General features: G+C 43.8%; 1 protein-coding gene across 4 annotated transcripts in view; it reads right to left on the bottom strand.

Moving 5' to 3' along the window:
• Nucleotides 1-5,000, bottom strand: part of LOC110521188 (anoctamin-5) — a 79,999-nt gene that overhangs the window by 58,417 nt on the left and 16,582 nt on the right. The gene's annotated exons all lie outside the window — the stretch shown is intronic.

Raw genomic sequence — 5,000 nt, 5'->3', positions numbered from 1 at the left:
GTCAAAAGTTGTAGACCCCCGACCCTCTTTCAAGAGTTTTTCTTTATTTTTTTACTATTTTTACTATTTTCTACATGGTAGATTAATAGTGAAGACATCAGAACTATGAAATAACACATATGGAATCATGTAGTAACCAAAAAAAAGTGTTAAACAAATCAAAATAGATTTTATATTTGAGATTCTTCAAATAGCCATGCTTTGCCTTGATGACAGCTTTGCACACTATTGGTATTCTCTTAACCAGCTTCACCCAGAATGCTTTTCCAACAGTCTTGAAGGAGATCCCACATATGCTGAGCACTTGTTGGCTGCTTTTCCTTCACTCTGCGGTCCAACTTATCCCAAACCATTTGGTTGAGGTCGGGGGATTGTGGAGGCCAGGTCATCTGATGCAGCACACCGTCACTCTCCTTCTCTGTAAAATAGCCCTTACACAGCCTGGAGGTGCGTTGGATCATTGTCCTGTTGAAAAACAAAGGATAGTCCCACTAAGCCCAAACCAGATTGGATGGCATATCGCTGCTAGAATGCTGTGGTAGCCATGCTGGTTATGTGTGCCTTGAATTCTAAATAAATCACAGACAGTGTTACCAGCAAAGCACCCCCACACCATAACACCTCCTCCTCCATGCTTTACGGTGGGAACCACACATGCGGAGATCATCTGTTCACCTACCCTGCGTCTCACAAAGACACGGTGGTTGGAACCAAAAATCTCCAATTTGGACTCCAGACCAAAGGACAAATTTCCACTGGTCTAATGTCCATTGCTCGTGTTCCTTGGCCCAAGCAGGTCTTTTCTTATTATTGGTGTCTTTAGTAATGGTTTCTTTGCAGCAATTTGACAATGAAGGCCTGATTCATACAGTCTCTTCTGAACAGTTGATGTTGAGATGTGTCTGTTACTTGAACTCTGTGAAGCATTTATTTGAGCTGCAATTTCTGAGGCTGGTAACTCTAATGAACTCATCCTCTGCAGCAGAGGTAACTCTGGGTCTTCCTTTCCTGTGGCGGTCCTCAGGAGAGCCAGTTAACTCTAATGAACTCATCCTCTGCAGCAGAGGTAACTCTGGGTCTTCCTTTCCTGTGGCGGTCCTCATGAGAGCCAGATAACTCTAATGAACTCATCCTCTGCAGCAGAGGTAACTCTGGGTCTTCCTTTCCTGTGGCGGTCCTCATGAGAGCCAGTTAACTCTAATGAACTCATCCTCTGCAGCAGAGGTAACTCTGGGTCTTCCTTTCCTGTGGCGGTCCTCATGAGAGCCAGTTAACTCTAATGAACTCATCCTCTGCAGCAGAGGTAACTCTGGGTCTTCCTTTCCTGTGGCGGTCCTCATGAGAGACAGTTAACTCTAATGAACTCATCCTCTGCAGCAGAGGTAACTCTGGCTCTTCCTTTCCTGTGACGGTCCTCATGAGAGACAGTTAACTCTAATGAACTCATCCTCTGCAGCAGAGGTAACTCTGGGTCTTCCGTTCCTGTGGCGGTCCTCATGAGAGCCAGTTTCATCATAGCACTTGATGGTTTTTGCGACTGCGCTTACAGAAACTTTCAAATTTCTTGAAATGTTCCGTATTGACTGAACTTCATGTCTTAAAGTAATGATGGACTGTCGTTTCTCTTTGCTTGTTTGAGCTGTTCTTGTCAGAACATGGACTTGGTCTTTTACCAAATAGGGCTGTCTTCTGTATACCACCCCTACCTGGTCACAACACAACTGATTGGCTCAAATGAAATAAGAAGGAAAGAAATTCCACAAATTAACTTTTAAAAAGGCACACCTGTTAATTGAGGTGACTACCAGGTGACTACCTCATGAAGCTGGTTGAGAGAATGCCAAGAGTGTGCAAAGCTGTCACCAAGGCAAAGAGTGGCTATTTGAAGAATCTCAAATGATAACATATTTTTTGATTTGTTTAACACTTTTTTGGTTACTACATGATTCCATATGTGTTATTTCACAGTTTTAATGTCTTCACTATTATTGTACAATGTAGAAAATAGTAAAAAATAAAGAAAAACCCTTGAATGAGTAGGTGTTCTAAAACTCTGGACCGGTAGTGTATTTTAAATCCATTAGGGCGGCAGGCAGCCTAGCGGTTAAGAACGTTGGGCCAGTAACAGAAAGTTTGCTGGTTTCGAATCCCCGAGCCGACTAGGTGAAACATCGATGTGCCCTTGAACACGGCACTTAACATGAATTGCTCCCGTCGTTCTGGATAAGAGCGTCTGCTAAATGCCGTAAATGTAACATTGCAGAAGGTACAGAAGAATTTGGCGAAATGCGAACTGGATCCCCAAAAAATACTTAAGATGATTAAAAACACAAAATTCCAGACAAGGTATTCATTTTTTGGGGGGACCTTTTTTTAGAAGTACATATCGGCCGCTACGGCAGTAATGACGATAGTTGCTCAGCGAAACGCCATTCTTTGTTAAGTACCGAACATATTTTGACATTAAGGAAGCAGCCATTCACCAGCTTTTCAAGCTTAAAGGAGACTCAGCATATTCAAACGTCTCCTGTAAACACAGATTCTGGTTCAGGCCACACCAAGTCCGGAAACTAAACAAAGATTCTGGTTCAGGCAACACCAAGTCCGGAAACTAAACACAGATTCTGGTTCAGGCAACACCAAGTCCGGAAACTAAACACAGATTCTGGTTCAGGCAACACCAAGTCCGGAAACTAAACAAAGATTCTGGTTCAGGCAACACCAAGTCCGGAAACTAAACAAAGATTCTGGTTCAGGCAACACCAAGTCCGGAAACTAAACACAGATTCTGGTTCAGGCAACACCAAGTCCGGAAACTAAACACAGATTCTGGTTCAGGCAACACCAAGTCCGGAAACTAAACACAGATTCTGGTTCAGGCAACACCAAGTCCGGAAACTAAACACAGATTCTGGTTCAGGCAACACCAAGTCCGGAAACTAAACACAGATTCTGGTTCAGGCAACACCAAGTCCAGAAACTAAACATAGATTCTGGTTCAGGCAACACCAAGTCCGGAAACTAAACACAGATTCTGGTTCAGGCAACACCAAGTCCGGAAACTAAACACAGATTCTGGTTCAGGCAACACCAAGTCCGGAAACTAAACACAGATTCTGGTTCAGGCAACACCAAGTCCGGAAACTAAACACAGATTCAGGTTCAGGCAACACCAAGTCCGGAAACTAAACACAGATTCTGGTTCAGGCAACACCAAGTCCGGAAACTAAACACAGATTCTGGTTCAGGCAACACCAAGTCCGGAAACTAAACACAGATTCAGGTTCAGGCAACACCAAGTCCGGAAACTAAACATAGATTCTGGTTCAGGCAACACCAAGTCCGGAAACTAAACACAGATTCAGGTTCAGGCAACACCAAGTCCGGAAACTAAACATAGATTCTGGTTCAGGCAACACCAAGTCCGGAAACTAAACACAGATTCAGGTTCAGGCAACACCAAGTCCGGAAACTAAACACAGATTCTGGTTCAGGCAACACCAAGTCCAGAAACTAAACATAGATTCTGGTTCAGGCAACACCAAGTCCGGAAACTAAACACAGATTCTGGTTCAGGCAACACCAAGTCCGGAAACTAAACACAGATTCTGGTTCAGGCAACACCAAGTCCGGAAACTAAACACAGATTCAGGTTCAGGCAACACCAAGTCCGGAAACTAAACACAGATTCAGGTTCAGGCAACACCAAGTCCGGAAACTAAACACAGATTCAGGTTCAGGCCACACCAAGTCCGGAAACTAAACACAGATTCTGGTTCAGGCAACACCAAGTCCGGAAACTAAACACAGATTCAGGTTCAGGCAACACCAAGTCCGGAAACTAAACATAGATTCAGGTTCAGGCAACACCAAGTCCGGAAACTAAACACAGATTCAGGTTCAGGCCACACCAAGTCCGGAAACTAAACACAGATTCTGGTTCAGGCAACACCAAGTCCGGAAACTAAACACAGATTCTGGTTCAGGCAACACCAAGTCCGGAAACTAAACACAGATTCTGGTTCAGGCAACACCAAGTCCGGAAACTAAACACAGATTCTGGTTCAGGCAACACCAAGTCCGGAAACTAAACACAGATTCAGGTTCAGGCAACACCAAGTCCGGAAACTAAACACAGATTCAGGTTCAGGCCACACCAAGTCCGGAAACTAAACACAGATTCTGGTTCAGGCAACACCAAGTCCGGAAACTAAACACAGATTCAGGTTCAGGCAACACCAAGTCCGGAAACTAAACATAGATTCTGGTTCAGGCAACACCAAGTCCGGAAACTAAACATAGATAGGTAAGAAGCAGCAACACAAGCCATGAGAGGATAAAAGGACTGATCAAGGTAAGACAAGCACTTAGCATTAGGGCTCCCGAGTGGTGCAGTGGTCTAAGGCACTGCATCTCAGTACAGACCCTGGTTCAATTCCGGGCTGTATCACAACCGGCCGTGATTTCGGAGTCCCATACGGAGACGCACAACTGGCCCAGCGTCGTTAGTGTTTGGCCATCATTGTAAATAAGAATTTGATCTTAACTGACTTGCCAAGTTTAAAAAAAAATATATATATATATAAATTAGATTATTCATAGTTTCTCAATGCTTAGTGCTTGACTCCTGACAGACATCTGGACAGACAAGTCCCATAGTAGTAGTACACTGGTAGAATATTTTATTATCCCAAAAAGGGTACGACCCAGATCCTGTTCATTGACGGATGGTTAGGTTATTACATTTAAGCACATGTTATTGCACACTCCCAATATATGGCTAACACACAATAACCCCTAGACACTCCGGAAACACACAGACAACAATTAGAAGCAAGCAGGGAGTGTGTCAACACACACTCATAACACAGAGATGATTAGGTAGTTAACCAACAGCTGCAGGGTTTGACTAAAGACTGTAAAATGACACTAAACAAACAACACAAACTTTATAAACGGAAACACACACACACACACACACACACACACACACACACACA

Source organism: Oncorhynchus mykiss, chromosome 4, assembly GCF_057628025.1.
Source record: "Oncorhynchus mykiss isolate SJ-2025 chromosome 4, ASM5762802v1, whole genome shotgun sequence".
Classification (NCBI taxonomy): Eukaryota; Metazoa; Chordata; class Actinopteri; order Salmoniformes; family Salmonidae; genus Oncorhynchus; species Oncorhynchus mykiss.
The sequence above is the reverse complement of the archived record's forward strand: the minus strand, read 5'-3'. Positions and strand labels throughout refer to the sequence as shown.